Consider the following 17056-nt stretch of genomic DNA (forward strand, 5'->3'; position numbering starts at 1 on the left):
ATTGCTCTTTTTACGATTTCCATAGAGTGCCGAATCATTGCTACTGAATGTGCATTGTCAAGAAAGAGAGGTAATAATGCATTGATTGCTGCAGGAGGGATGACGGCATGGTGAACACAGGCATGGTAGGCAGACCACAATATCATGCCATCAATGGCTGACGTTTCAACAGCTGTCTTGAATTTTCTGAGCCATGCATATTCATCCTCTGTGGCGGCTGTAGAAACTAGGAGGGTGGAGGGTCTCACAGGACCTTGTACAGGTGGCACACTAAATTCCTTTTTGTGGAGGGAAGCTGGTGGCACGACTGTGTATGATGTTGGCAGAGGTTTCACTGACTTGGTGGAAGAGCCATCTTGACTAATCACTAGTACACCACGATCAGTTCCGCTTTGTGTGTGTGATGGATGCTGCATTAGTGAGATTCCAGTGCCGTGGAAGGAATCTTTGGCTGTTGCAGAACTTGGGTTATGGTCTATATTGTCCACAGCTCCTGTTGTGAACAGTCCATTACGCAACTTTGGTGGGCACACAACATCTTCCATCCTAAATTGCTGGCAGACACCATTGGCAATGTTTGATGTGACTTGCAGCAGCCTGTCATAGGAAACACACAATCCCAGGTTGAACAGTGTGTCAACTAACCCCCTACTTCGTGTAACTGCATGGATCTTGAGGGACAGATATAGAGGGAGTGGAGTTTCTCGGGTGTGCCTTGTACGTGCTGAGCTTGGTGAATCCATGTTCCGTGCCTGCTTCTTACTGTTAAAGACCATCAATTGGGTTTTGTGGTGGTCTGATGCTTAATGTTTGTACCATCAAGTACCATGTTGACGAGAGCCAAGAGAGATGGTGGCACAGCCCTCTGCTGGCAGTTTCCTTGGAATGATCCGTCAAAAGAGAAAGACGAACCAAAGATTTCTTTGCGCACTACTTGTGCTGCTCGCATTAAGTGCATGGCATCACTGTCAGTTTGACAGGCTATCATGAGAGCTGGTCCAATGTCATTCTCAAAACTCAGAAGTGTGTCTCTTCCTTGTGAATGTGCCCTCAGATGTGGAAGCTCAGAAAGCAGTCGTTCTTTCAGTCTGGTGGTGTGAATCCGTTTATCTACAGTCAGACCAAGTTGTTCCAGCCTGGTCTTGTACAACTGAGCGATGTCAGTCAATTTCAAGACAGGGGAAGTGTTCTCATCACTGTTCTTGTCTTCCAGATATGCCACTAACTGTGCAAAGGCTATGCCATGTAGGCAAGTATCATCTCCATCATTGTGTTTAGATGCAGCCTGCCTGGCTTTGTTGTACAATGAAGACAGACAGCGATGATGGTACTTGGCCTCAATGGCAATCATGTCACCCTCTGCGAGCTTGGCCAACAGAGCAGTGTCCTCAAGCTCAAGGGCACACTTCCTCACATTTCTGTCAATGTTGTAGGTTGATGCATTATGCAAACCTGAGGAACCTGCAGCAGGCTCATTGCAAAAGAAGCAAGTAGGTTCTGTGGACTGTGAATGGCTGTGGGCAGATCGCGTGTGTACAGATGAGGTACTTTGTTGTTGTGCTGTAGTTAATTTCCCCCGACTTAGCTCATCATATGCTTTTTTGTTGAATTTTAGCCGACATCTCTTGTGCCACTCTGCCTTGTGTCTCTTCAAAGTGGATTCTATGCCATCTCCATCATCTAATCGCTCCAGGTTGAGGTCCATTGGCATATGCTGAAGGGTATGGAACCGGAGAAGGTCTTCTGTGAGGGATACATAGCCACTACCAACAGACTGTTTATATTTGTTTCTGAGAGGACACTGTAAAGGTTCATCTGTTTTGACTTGACAGAGGACACAAATGTCCCAGTTAGTGCTGGGGGGTGGCTTGGATTGCTTGGATAACGAGGGCTGGGTAGGGACCATCAAGCTGTGACGCTTTGACATGGTGAGGGTTAAAATTCCAGCAAGACGTGGGAATCTGAAAAGATAACAATTTAACATTGTATTAAACACTGTTTTCATTGTGTCATTCGGTTTTTGTAGGGTTAGGTTAAACCAAATGACACTTAATGACAATGATATGACATATATGTGTCATATATATATGACATTGACATAATGTTTATGACATGTTCGTGACATGTCCGTGACTGTGTTTTGTTACTGTTATGACAGGTAAAATGTTACCCAAATTTGACATAATAACCAAGTTGACATCTCTAGAAAATACTCTGTTCAATCATTAAACTACTCAGCTCAAACAGAAATGTTCCAGACTGTCTTCTACTTAAGCTAGGATAATTATTTTGATCACGCTAGCTAGCTAGGTAGCTAGCTAGGAGTTTTCCTTGCTAGCTAGCAAGGAAAACTCCTTCCTGGCTACAGTCAAATTCAATACATTCGCATTCAAAGGCATATATTAATATTAATATTGTTTTTAATAATATTGTTTGTTCATAGTCAATCTTTTTACCTGTTAGAAATGTCCGAAGTGTCAGAAGTGGCATTTCTGAATACTTCTCACCATGTTGTCTAGCAACAACCCCTCGAATAAGTAGGCTACTGAAGCTTTAGAGCAGGGGGTTTTCAACCAGTGGTCCGCGGTGGTATTGCAGGTAGTCTGTGGAAATGGTCTAGGGGGGTCAACTGCTGATAAATCTGTGCTGAGAATGCTTACAAATATCCACACACCCCATGAAATAATAACTTATAACTAAATAATACTGAGACTACAAACAAATCAATTGAAGAATGTTCTTGGGTACATAAAAAATAAATATTTTGATATATTTTTACCTTGACTTTAACATAAATGCATTTTCTTGAATTATATTGGTCTCAAATGTATCACCAACAGAATGGGCACCCTAACATTTGTGGGAAATGACACCTTAAGTGTTTTTCTACAGTGTTCGGTTCCAAAGTGAGTCAGTTTTGAATATTATTGGTGGCCATCCCCGATTTGACCTCTCCCGGGCCTCAGAGGTCAAATCTGACTTCCCTCCACATCTAAAAATAAACCTCATGATATAAACTAACTATGGTAGAAGTTTCATGTTTCTTTCAAAAAGTGCACAATTTCCCTTGATTTGAGGGCACAACCGCTGTACTATTAGAGGTTAACAGTTTTATATAACGTAATAAATAGCCTAATAAATGCAAAAAAAACTGTAGTTTTTGTCTGATACAACAATAAATACAACTTTATTAACTATCAAGCTATGAAATATGTTTTGCGGCTCCAGACAATTTTTCTTTTTGGAAAAAGGAGCAAAATGGCTCTTTTGGTCAAAAAGGTTGCCGACCCCTGGTTTAAATGAATGAAGTATTGACTTTAATACACTGATATACATTCCATTAAACAATACTAGATCACCTACACACCAGTGAAGTTGAGGGGTTTTTCTGTGCAAAAAGTTACATTTAGATGTTAACAAGCAATATAATTTGGTCAGCTTTCTAATTTAATATATTAAAGGCAAAGATATTTAACACATAGTGAGAACTGCTACTATTTATCTCTGAATATTGTTCAAAAAAAGTGGTAAAAGTGATTCTTTCAGTGAGACAACAGAGCAAGCTTCTACAGTTGCACTACGTTTTGATAACAGTTCAATATTATTTTGATAATAACATACATTTCAATGTTGATGAACTTCATACTTTCCATTCATAATCTGATTGTCTTTGTAGCTCACTGTTGAAATAAAAAAAAAACATTACAATTTCAAAATAATTATATCTACAGCCCCTAAACACACAAACACACCGCTTTCATAAATAACACACTTGTTCTGCAATAATATGTTTTATGTTTCCTGTAATTTTTGTTTATCCTTCTCTGAGGGTCAAGGAACTTCCAAGAGGAAAATTAAAAGCTGATGCTATGAGATTTTAAGAGCAGTACACTAAGAAACTACTTTTATTGTAAAAACAGTCAGCTGATCGAATGCACCTATTTCCATATCTACACTCCATCAGCTGATTATCTCTATTTGCCTCGCTTTATGAGCTTCACATCACTTGTGCCTTGTACCGCAGAGTTTGCAACGTTACAAATAAATGGGGCCAGTCTTCAGTCAGATGTCAATGTGTAATCTAACATTTTCAGTAAGAATAATGGACAAAAGGAGTGCAAATACAAATACAATTTATTGAAATGTGAACCAAAACTTAATCAAACATGTTTTAAATAAAAAGCACATATGGTCAGAAGGTGTAAACCTATTAAATGTATAAGTAAAAACATTTAGTCAAATTAAGTGACAAAGTAGGCCTGTGCAGTTGGTATCAGCTTTGCCCAGCATGGACTCCTCCATCAGGCCTGGTCCTCCTCGCAGAGGAAAGACCTTCAGTCCTCTCCAAACCAACAGACAGGACGTCCATCACACAGAGGTTTCTCCCTGAAGTCTCTGCAGTTTTCTTGACACCACGCTGTCTCAATCCATCCACACTGAATATGAGAGGGGGAAAATGAAAATAACAAATGCTTTCGACAATAATAAACATAAAGTTGACTGTTGAGTTGCCCAATTTGTTTAGATTGTCAATACTATTACTGTCAATACTATTACTGTATAACTAATATATCAGGTTATGAGGAACATTCAAATAAAGATTGGTCTTTAAATACATGTTGTCTTTTGAATTGTTTGTCTAAAGTCAAGGATCTAGAACTGGTACTTAGTTTTAATGATACAGTCTGGTTATTATGCTGTTTGGAGGAGGCCTCACAGGTAAGAGCACTAACCAGCTACCATCACATGTACCTTAGCTTGACTTAAATGTATTAAACGTATAATTAAGTGATATCAAAATATAAATAACTAATGTCATGCAAACATATTAATATTTGCTTGATTCCATTGTTGAATTTAGCACAATTGCATACAAACGTTAAGGGATTTTAAGATTCTGAAGTATTATGCTAAAAACTCAATAACTTCGATTATTATTTATAGTTTTGCTGAATAGTTTCATGTCCGCTTACCTTAGAAACTTCAAATGCCAAGGCAATGTGCAGATGGGGAGCATGTTAGCTTAGCTTGGTAGCTTCAGCTAGCTCTGGAACTTTCAGCTCGGTAGCACGATGTCCCATAGATATATATAAACACTAGATGGCTCATGGGAGATTTTCCAGCGTAGCTCACCGGCCGCCATCTTGCTACAGTCAACAGCTACTCTGGTACACGCTATGGTAGCTGTTGTAAGGTGAGTGATCTGCACAAAAATACTCTTAACTCGCTGAAATCTTGAATGATTTACAAACGGTTTGGTTTATTATAAACATTATTAGCATGGCTATGATACAGGATGCTTGGACATGTTGAAATTGCAGCTTTTCTTTGTGTATGTGCCGTGGTTGTATTTATTAGCTGGCTAACAACAAGAGGCTGTGAGTGAGACCTAGTATTTACAAAGTTGACCCAGCAACTTTACACCAGTGGGAGAGGCATAACTGCTCTTTCTTTTTGTGACGGAGCGGGTCACAGAGTGACTGACTCCGCCACTGACAGCCGACACACACACACACCAAACATTTCCTGCTCTCTTCCGTCAACATGTCCCAACTGTTGCAATAAGGCAACAGTTGGGACATGTTTGGAGGTGGGTTGCAGAGAAGGCAACCCAGAGCATGTTTACTCTGATGAGTGGTGGACGGTCTGTTTGTGGAGTTTTATTTTGTTGTCTAACTTGTACTGTTTCATTATTTAATTTTTGCTGCCGTTAATAAAGTATTTTTTAAGCTCAAGCCAACCGACTAGGCCAGTGTTTTTTGAACGGACAATTGAACCCCGTCACATATGGTGTCAGAAGTGGGATGGCTAGTCGGAGGAAGCTGGGCGGTGTTACGGAGCGGCGCACGGGACTATGGCGTCAGCAGCAGGAGGAGAGCGCGGCTGCCGGCTCGGAGCGGGCATGGGAGATGGAGGACGAGGATGAGGACGGGTCCTGGGTGGGCCCAGCGGCTCCTGCATTCTCGGGGTCGGCCAGTGGACCAGGGCGAGAGGGGTCCCTGTTGGCGGAGCGTCGGGACCTACGGACATCTGTTTCGGATGGTGGTTCGTTTCCGCAATCGGACTCCGACGGCCAGCCTGGTCGGCCGGCGCCTGGGTGGAGGCACTGTGCGGTGCGGAAATTCCAGTGCGGTGAGGACATGGAGAACTGTTTGTTGCTGTTTGGGACGCATTGCCAAAGCGTGGAGGTGGCTGTTTGCCTTTCCAGGTTGCCGCACATCGTCAACCTTGGGGAGGGAGAGGATAATGTGACGGAACGGGTCACAGAGTGACTGACTCCGCCACTGACAGCCGACACACACACACACACACACACACACACACACACACACACACACACCAAACATTTCCTGCTCTCTTCCGTCAAAAGGAACCATGACATTTATTATTTAGTGTGCGTTTGTTAATTTGTTAAATGATTATGAGTTATTATGAGTGGTGGTTAACCTGTTTATGTTTGAGTCTGATTTTTTATGTAGAAATTTGGTTTGAGTTGATTGTGTAACCTGTGGACGGTGAGCCTGTGGGAGGGGCCATGGGATCAAAAGGGACGGTGTTGGTTCCTTGTGGATGATTAGTTAGGACTGTGTCACTCTGACAAATGTTGCAATAAGGCAACAGCTGGGACAAGTTTGGAGGTGGGTTGCAGAGAAGGCAACCCAGAGCATGTTTACTCTGATGAGTGGTGGACGGTCTGTTTGTGGAGTTTTATTTTGTTGTCTAACTTGTACTGTTTAGTTATTTTATTTTTGCTGCCGTTAATAAAGTATTTTTTAAGCTCAAGCCAACCGACTAGGCCAATGTTTTTTGAACGGACAATTGAACCCCGTCAAACTTTTCAACATAACTTAAGTTACACATGATTTCTTCCAAGTGGTTTGGCTTGTTAAAAACATCTTACATTTTAGATACATTATGATACAGGAAATTGCTGGCTTTGTGTTTACAGAAGTACCTGACTATGTCTGACTTTTGTGCAGCCTACGGATGCTCTAATCATCGTAGTCTGGAAACAAGAACCCGTGGAATCACCTTTCACCTGTAAGATATGACAATATTATGACTATAATTAGGATAATCGTTAATTACTTAGTGGATGTATGTGCATTACAAGTCCTGCTACACAGGATCAGTGGGGCTATGTGAGATAATAGTATTGCAAGATTGATGTTGACCCAGCCTCTTTAGAATATGTTGCTACCATTTCTTTACACAATTATTTAATGTTTCTTTTGGACACCTTTTTTATAACTCTTAGTGTGGTTGTCTTATTCTTAAAGTATACATTACATACATACATACATACATACATACATACATACATACATACATACATACATACAATTACCCCACAAATATGATAATTTCGGTATGTATTTTTGTCCTTACCCTTAATGTTAAAGGAAAGAAGGGAGGAAAATGTTGACAATCATTTATATATCTGGCTACCTTTCTCATGTTTCTAAGTTTCCTGAAACCGGAGAGAGGAGGAGGCAGTGCAGTTGCCCTAAGAAGGGACGGTTTTGTTTCCTCTTGCAGGAGTGAGCACTTCAGGAGTGAGGACTTTGACAGGACGGGGCAGACTGTCCGGCTTAAAGATGGTGTTGTGCCAACAGTATTCAATTTCCCAGCTCATCTTCAAAGGGTATGTGTATCATTGTCCAACAAGAATTCAAGGTGTATAAGATTGATATATAAATATGTGATTAAATGTCACACTTTAGTTTTTCTTTCTGCAAGTTTAGGAATAAATAATGTGTTCTGTATTACAGCACATTTTAAACACTCAAAATTTCTTTAATTATGTTTATTTTAGCAACAAAAAGCACAACCACTTCTAGAAGAGCGGAAGATGACCTGCCAATGGACTTGTCTCAGGATGAACCTCAGCCTAATGTTGTAAGTATTCTGAATGTGGCCAAGACCAGAGAGATGGTCATTGATTTCAGGAGGGTGAGGAAGTCTCCTCTACCCCTGTGCATTCTGGGAGAGGATGTGGCTGTTGTGGAGGACTACAAATACCTGGGAATGCACTTAGACAACGGACTGAACTGGAGGATCAACACTGGCGCTGTGCACAAGAAGGGGAAGATGAGCAGACTCTGAGCAGGCTGTTGTCCATCATGGATAACCCCACCCATCCTCTCCACCTGCAGCTGGAGGGTCAACGGAGCTCCTTCTCCAACAGACTGCTGATAAGGACTGATACAGGAACACATTCCTGCCCACTGCAATAATTCTGTGCAATAAATCACCTCTGGCTGGAAGAGAACTCTCTGCTCCATAGTTTCTCTTGAATATAACCACGTTGTACATTTTACACATATATATAATCTGTTCAATATTTAACATTAATATTCCATATGCCTTTATGTATTTATATATATATGATATCCTGTCAAATCCAACATGTATATTTTCCTCTTTCTGTATTTTCTTTATTTTTCTTGCTTATTTCTAATTTATTGTAAAATGCCTTGTCCCTTATGCTGCTGTAACTAAAAATGTTTTCCAAAATTGGGATCAATAAAGTACCTTATTTGCATGTGGAATGTCACTAACAAATGAGAGCATCATATGGCTTGTCATATTAAATCCTTTATCTCTGTGGTACCCAGGAAGGTCTATGATGGTGTTACTAGGAGAGCCCAATATAATTTGAGGTGGTACTCTGTGTAAAAAGTTTGAGAACCAATGGCCATCTCACTTGCTCTATGTCACTCATACACTTGAACAAACATGTGCAAACACTTTCATGACACCCAAGGACACCTTACAGGGCATAGGGGCAATATAGGGAACAATTAAAACAGTGGATTTAGTGAGATATCAGCCGGGGTAAGACAAGACAAACAACAGTAAATGGACTACAGAAGGACACAAAAGGACACAGGGTACAGTTTATATTATTCTTGGGCTTTTTTCGACTACAAGAACTCAGTGCAACGTGCTGTGAAGTGGTAACGTATTTCAAAGGTTCTGGATTTGTTTACAAATCTAGAAACTAAATTCAAAACTAGGATGATATGAAGATCTCATGTCAAAATAATTGTGATAAATGAGACAGAACTGGCCAGGACCTACTGTCTGTGAGGTAATTTTATGTTGGTTTGTTTCTTCTGATAAAGGTGTGAACATCTAAATTAGTTGTGTCCCTTTTCTTCAAGCTAAGGCATTGCTAAATTAACAAGTCTTGGCTTACAGAGTGGCAACATGAGACCGATTTTTATAAAATATAAATATATTTTAATTTTATAATTTATTTTAAATATTAACAATATAATAAAATAAATGGAAATATATACACCGGCAAATATTTTATATAAATACCTTGTGTGTGTGTGTAATATAGCTATTGCTTTATCTGCTTAATGTTATTTTCATAAGAAAGTCCATGATTATAAGTATCCAGTATCATAACTACATCTTTGAGGTTTATAAAAAACCAAATTGGTTGAAAATTGAGCAAGCTATGGTTATTTAAATAGTAAATGTATGTAATAGTAACCATAATGTTACAGCACTGCCTGTAGCAAGATGGCGGCCATGTGGCAACGTCGGTCTCCATTGGCCATGGATGTATAATAAGAACTGGATACAGCGTGGGAGGCGGGGCCTCATTAATTCCTATGAGAGTTGCTCATTAGCGCATGATGATAAAATGGCCCAACTTTTGAGAGAGCGAAACGTCACAGATTACCCGGCATGCCTGAGAAGTATGGAATGCCATTTAAGCAAAAATTAAATAAATACATAAATAATTAAATAAATACATATATATACACTGAACAAAAATATAAATGCAACACTTTTGTTTTTGCTCCCATTTTTCATGAGATGAACTCAAAGATTTTAAACATTTTCTATATACACAAAATAACCATTCGTGCATTTTTGCTTTATTGGGGGGGTCTGGGGGGGTCCGAAAACCAGTCAATATCTGGTGTGAGGGTTAGGGTTAGGATTAGGGTTAGGGTTAGGGTAATGTTGTGAATCGAGTGGCCTGTGTTCATCGTCCATAACATACGCCTGCCCATACCATAACCCCACCACCACCATGGGCCACACGATTCACAACATTACCCTAACCCTAACCCTAATCCTAACCCTCACACCAGATACTGACTGGTTTTCGGAAACCCCCAGACCCCCCCAATAAAGCAAAAATTCACGTTTCAGAGTGGCCTTTTATTGTGGCCAGCCTAAGGCACACCTGTGCAATAATCATGCTGTCCAATCAGCATCTTGATATGCCACACCTGTGAGGTGGGATGGATTATCTCGTCAAAGGAGAAGTGCTCACTATCACAGATTGTTTCAGATTTGTGAACAATATTTGAGAGAAATTATTATTTTGTGTATATAGAAAATGTTTTAGATCTTTGAGTTCATCTCATGAAAAATGGGAGCAAAAACAAAAGTGTTGCGTTTATATTTTTGTTCAGTGTATATATATAAATATGCCGATGAAATAAATTCTGAAATAAATAAATGAAGCAATAAATATGTATACATGTACATTTAAATACACATTTATTTATTTCATGGGACTTTTATTTCATAATGACGCATTTATTTATTTCAAGAGACTTTTATTTCATAATGACACATTTATTTATTTCAAGAGACTTGTATTTCATAATGACACATTTATTTATTTCAAGAGACTCATATTTCATAATGACATATTTATTTATTTCAGATGACTTGTATTTCATAATGACGCATGTGTTTATTTCAGGTGACTTGTATTTCATGATGCGACATTTCCATTCCTTATATGCAAATGGACGGGGCGTGGTTAGCTCACAGATCCAGACCAAAGCAACAGCTCCACAACACTGACTCAATAGCTTTTGTTTCACACTCCAGTAATCTTAAGTGGTTTGCAAACTATCAATAAACCAAATCGGTTCAAGAACCATTCTTCTGCTTTTCTGGTGCTTAACTGGTTCTTCTCTGGTCTTATCTGGTCCGCCCAATGCTGCTCTTCTGAGAGCAACCGCTCTGACAGCTCTCTCTAGTCTCTACTGGGAAACAGCTAAAAGTCCTTCTGGAGGTAAGCAATGCTACACAATTACACCCAGTTTGAGAGTAAAATAATTCTTGAAGGTTCGTTTTCCTTTCTTACAACGTTAAGTTAATGTTAACGTAACCTTAAGTTTGCTAGGAGGCTATTGTTACGAGCTAGCTGTCTTAGCTAACAACAGTTAGCAGCTAAAGTTTTCTGTAGTTTGTGTTGCCCCTGAAAAACGTGATGTAGTTATTTAAGGGTATGTTAAATTAACGTTATTTTACAAGTTGAGAAAGTTAAGTTGTGTTTAAAATCGTCAATTTAATGCACGTTAGAGGTTTTTAGTTGGACATGAAGTTAGCTATCAATCAATCAATCAATGTTTATTTATATAGCCCAATATCACAAATGTTACATTTGTCTCAGTGGACTTCACAGTTTGTACAGAATATCAGTATGACAATACGACACCCTCTGTCCTTAGACCCTCACATCGTACAAGGAAAAACTTCCAGAGAAAACCCACAGTTTAAAGGGAAAAATGGGAGAAACCTCAGGGAGAGCAACAGAGGAGGGATCCCTCTCCCAGGACGGACAGACGTGCAATAGATGCCGTGTGTAAATTGAAAAGATAATACATTTGCAACATAGGTAGTCCAAATGTTTGGAAATGCATGTGTGTATAACAGGAAGATGAATCCACGAGCATATCCATCCAGGACTTATGATCCAGGACCACAGCCACGACTCAAGATCCAGGACTCGCGATCCATGACACAGGACCGCAGGATCATCCATGACTCCGGATCCCGGCGTATATAGACACCAAAAAGAAAGACATTTGGGGAAGCTGGGTTAATCGGAACATGAGAGTACACAGGTATAGACAGAGAGAAGGAAGAAGTAAGATGTCCCCCGACAAACTAAGCCTATATCAGCAAAACTAGGGGCTGAATCTAATCAGCCCTAACTATAAGCTTTATCAAAAAGGAAGGTCTTAAGCGCACTCTTAAAAACGGATAGGGTGTCTGCCGTCCGAACACAAACTGGAAGCTGATTCCACAAAAGTGGAGCTTGATAAGAAAAGGCTCTGGCTCCCATTGTACTTTTAGAGAATCTAGGAACAACCAACAACCCTGCATTCTTGGAACGCAATGCCCTAGTAGGACAGTAGGGTATAATGAGTTCTTTAAGGTAAGATGGCGCCTGCCCATTAAGGGCTTTGTAGGCGAGAAGAAGAATTTTAAATTCTATCCTGTGTTCTATAGGGAGCCAGTGTAAGGCAGCCAGAACAGGAGTAATGTGGTCCCTTTTCCTAACTCTGGTTAGTACACGAGCTGCAGTATTTTGAATCAACTGAAGCGACTTGACTGACTTCTTTGTACACCCTGATAATAAGGAGTTACAATAATCCAGCCTTGAAGTAACAAATGCATGGACTAGTTTCTCTTCATCGTTTTGAGGCAAGATATGCCTGATTTTTGCAATGTTACGTAGATGGAAGTAGGCGGTTTTTGAAATTGATTTTATGTGGGTGCTAACGTTAGCTAACTCTACCAGGTTAGCATGTTAAGCTGTACTTTCTGTGGCAGCTAGCTTAATACAAAGAGGGGTTTTGTGCTTCATTGCAAACTTTTCTTCGTTAATCTACCTGAAACTGTAGGGACAGTTTGTTTCTACTCAACTATACAGACCATTGTTGAGGAGATGCAAAACATACTGTACATGAGTTGGGTCCAACATATACCTTGAGTAATGTTACTTTGCTGCTAAAAATGAAACATCGTTATCAGATGAGGACATCACCAAAGTGTGTGAGTCTGTCAGGGGATTTGATCTGTTCCCTGCATGTCGTACACACTGCTCTGGTATTACTTATCTTGTAAAATGTAAGTCTTGCTCTTGTCATCGTTCAGGCTTTGCATTTGAACTCCTATGACTGGTTGCGGACTTGAAGGGAACGCCTTCCTGACATCCAGGAAAAAGGTGAGATTCTAATACATTTGAATGCCAAAAGCAAGTTATTGTTTTTAACTTTTTAAATATGATTGTTTTGGGGCATTTCAGTTTTATTGGACAGAGGCAGTAGAGATCTACTGGAAACAGTGGAGAGGGAGGAGATGATATGCAGCAAAAGGCCCAGCCGGATGGTTGCTGCTCCGTGCGGAATGTGTTCTATCAGGTAAAGCACTTTGGTACCCAGTTATTTATGGTATTGAGTTTGAATTTAGCATTTGGAATGTAATTTCCAACAGTGCATTGTAAAGACTGAAAGATGTAAAGCTTGACATGATTTGGTCTTTTACTTAAGAGGATGTTTGTCCTCCTGTCTTCTCTTATTTCCTTATCTTTCTTTCAGGTGTAACATCTACCAATGGTGGTATAACAGAGACCTCCTCAACCTCTTTGCTGTCTTACTAGTCAATCCTTCTGATCAGGTCTTTTCCTAAATAGTGGTAAGTTTTACAGTTCAGTGTACGTTAATTTTGCAACTTAATGCTTTACCGCTGTTGAATAAATCCTATATTGCTAGTCATTTTTATTAAAACTAAGATTTGTAAACTTTTTGATTCCAATTACAATAATCTTTTTGTTATAATTGTAAAACATATCTTAACATCCATCAGCAATCAATACAACAAATCATCCAACACTAAATAGAAGAAATCTGGACATATTTCTGCACAGCATGTTTTGGGACTGCTCATTGATGTCATCAAGAGCCATTGAGTCTCCCTTTTGTTGTCGGCCTCTTAGAATGTTTATAATTTATTTGTATTTTAACATTTCTATAATAATTAGTTTTTTTATTGTTGATATTGTTTTGTTCTTTATTTTTGTTGTGAGAATCACTTTGCAATTATTGTGTAAGTGCTATATAAATAGTTATAGTAATATTATTGTTGTTACCATCATTACTATTATTAATAATGTCTTCTTTGTTTTCTTTATTTATCGCTGCAGAAAGGATCATGCCAGCCCACATCAAACACCTGATCAAGAGCTTGTGAACCTCACTGCTGCGGACACCTGTGTGATATTCGACTCTGACTGGAACCCTCAAAATGACCTGCAGGTACGATATATATATCTGCTCTGTCTGTCCTAAAGATAGTTCAATAGGGCTACAACAACAGTCTTTCCGTTTATTCCCTCGGTTCTTTAAGTGTATATTTTCCCATTTGATGCTTAAAAATGTTGAACAGCAGCTGCACATGATGCTCTGTTGACCCCTCTTTTAATTTTTTATTTCAGGCTCAAGCTCGGTGTCATCGTTTTGGCCAGTCTAAGGCGGTGAAGGTGTACCGTCTGATCACTAGAAACTATGAGAGGGAAATGCTGGATAAAGCTAGTCTGAAGCTTGGGCTGGACCGTGCCGTCCTGCAGAGCACAAGTGGGAACAAAGAAGGCAACAACAACGGGGTGAGAAAAATAAAATCTGTAATATTTCTAGATGCCAAGTTATCTTTGTGTCAGTCGCTGTTGCAGTACGCTTACTTTATTTTCGAAAATAATTTTCTAAATCCACTTGTGTAAATGTCTCTCTGTGTCGCCTTTAGCCGGTCCAGCAGTTCTCCAAGAAGGAGATCGAGGACCTGCTGAGGAAAGGAGCCTATGCCGCCATCATGGATGAGAACGACGAAGGCAATCGCTTCTGCTAGGAGGACATCGACCAGATCCTGCAGCGAAGAGCCACCATCATCACCATCACCAGGTATGTTCTTAGCAGCACTAGCCACTTGCGCTTTGTGAGATACCAAGTACTTGGTTATTTGAAATGTAATATTGATGATGTAATAATTAAAACTAGGGATGGGTACCGAGCCCGAGTATTAACGGGGCCCCGGGGCTGAATTATTAAAGACTGTGGTACCGTTAACGTCCAACGTTATCGATCTTTTTATCGGTACTGGAGACATTTAAAAAATAGATGTCATATGTATTATATCTACATAAACATTATATTGCAGTCTTACTGTCGCCAACTCCGTTTCTTATACGCAATAAGACTACAAAGTGCGTCTATGATTTATTTTCGATCTTTCCAATCCAGACGAGAGATCTCTCAACCCCTGTCGGTGTGCGAGGGGGTGGGGCAGTTTATACACAGAACCTGCTGCATGCATGCAACACACACACACACACACACACACACACACACACACACACACACACACACACACACACACACACACACACACACACACACACACACACACACACACACACAATGTGTTTAATATTCATGAGAATATTTGTCATTGTTCAAATGATAAACATTTGCATAAAGCATATTTGTCCACTCATATGTTGATAAGAATATTACAAACTTGAAAAATATCCCTCTAAGGTACATTTAGAACAGATAAAAAATGTGCGATTAATCGCGATTAACTATGGACAATCATGCGATTAATCACGATTAAATATTTTAATCGACTGACAGCCCTAAAAATTATCTAACATTTCTGGGCCGGTCAACGTCACTGACTGATAAGGAAATTGTAGCACCGCCGTTTGGACACAACAAATATTTTCCTCAGAGTCCGGCGCACCTCCTGGGGGCTTGGTCTTGAGGTGGAAAATGCTCGTTGCCAAAAGTGCAATAAGAATTTAGCATGTAAGGGCGGTAACACGAGCTATTTGTCTAAACATTTAGCAAAAGTGCACCACATTCAGACGGAGGAATGCACCGGGTTCGACTGTCTTTCCAGTAGCTCTGTAGCCCCATCCACGAGTAACGTTTCCACGTCAGGTATATACTATGTATGCTAGCAGCAACACACAGAGTTAACTCAATGATACAAACATGGGTTAATGATTAGAGGTAACTGAATTATTTATTTTGTTAAAGTTACAGCTAGTCTGTTTGCAGTTCTATTATCACATAATTTAATGCGATTTGTTAAAACATTGTTGTTTCTTATTTTCAGTTTGCTTCAAGCAATGGCTGTACGAGAAAGACGTGGAAGACCAAGAAATGCTGGCCAGATTGGCAAAGACCGGAAGATACATAACAGAGAAGATAATGGGTATTAACAAGAAAAAGAATGTTTATAATTACTTTGTTGCTGTTTACATTTTGAATTATATTTGTTATTTTTAAATCAAATGCATCTATTTTAGATGATATATTTATTTAGATGTAGGTTTTTATTGTAATATTATTGTATTAATTATAATTTATTAAATAAAAATACTGTTATGAACACTATACAATGTCTTTATTTTTGATAGTTACCAGAATACATTGTATATTTAATACTAACATAAGCTGGTGATAGATAAATGCCAGCAGACAAATATTTATAAAGAAAGAAACAGAAGGTAGGAAATGATGATAGCTAGACTCAGAATAAATCACACAGCATTGAATGGTACACTGTATGTCATGGGGGGAAGTAACAGTGACAAGTGTAGGAACTGTGGAGTTAAAGAAAATGTGGTACATCTATAAAGCTGAAAGAGAAAAACTAAAGGATAACGTTTTAGAGGCAGAGAGGGAATGGAGTGTGGTTGGTATTTTGGGAACAACAGGAAAGGGGGAACGAGCTACCAGAAAGGCACTGTTTACCTTTAGTGAAACTGGGGTAGGTAAAATTATTAGGGCTGTCAAGTTTACGCGTTAATAACGCGTTAACGCAGAAAAAAATTAACGCCACTAATTATTTTAACGCGATTAACGCATGTGTATTTTTTGTCCTCGGCCGCCCCGTAGTTTCAGAGCGCATCGAGTTTAAAATACCATCGAAAAGCTGATGCTGAAAGCCCCGCTCCTGCCGCTCGCATACCACACTTCCACTCTCACCGGCAGGCACCGACTGGCCATCGGGAGGACCGGGAGGGTGTGTGTGTGGCGCGAGAGAGAGACCTTACGTGTATTGTTGTTGTTGTTAGCATCTGGTGCTAGCTAGCTGCGCTAATGGATATAAGGAGCTGTTTCAATGAAAACAGAGGAGCGACATTTCGCCGACAACTGCGCCGAGCACTTGACTTTATGCAGGTAGCCAGACAGCGGGACATTGTACGAAAAGTCAGCAC

General features: G+C 39.7%; 1 protein-coding gene and 1 long non-coding RNA gene across 3 annotated transcripts in view; both read left to right on the forward strand.

Moving 5' to 3' along the window:
* The window catches only part of LOC307039224 (uncharacterized protein), a 63935-nt gene extending 56306 nt beyond the window's left edge, over positions 1-7629 (forward strand). The window contains exon 9 of the mRNA XM_079681081.1: positions 7540-7629. The gene's annotated coding sequence lies outside the window, so the exon portion shown is untranslated. The remainder of the gene's footprint in view (positions 1-7539) is intronic.
* Positions 7630-10809: 3180 nt separating this feature from the next.
* LOC307039183 lies at positions 10810-16077 on the forward strand. Of its 2 annotated transcripts, XR_013808160.1 has the most exons (8): positions 10810-11059; positions 12931-13000; positions 13082-13196; positions 13374-13470; positions 13979-14090; positions 14270-14437; positions 14575-14729; positions 15949-16077. It is a non-coding gene; the product is annotated as an uncharacterized lncRNA (long non-coding RNA). The 2 variants fall into 2 exon arrangements; XR_013808159.1 differs by having other exon boundaries at positions 10810-13000.
* The last annotated feature ends 979 nt before the right edge of the window (positions 16078-17056 follow it).

Source organism: Notothenia rossii (assembly GCF_949606895.1).
Source record: "Notothenia rossii genome assembly, chromosome: 5".
In the NCBI taxonomy this organism is placed as follows: Eukaryota; Metazoa; Chordata; class Actinopteri; order Perciformes; family Nototheniidae; genus Notothenia; species Notothenia rossii.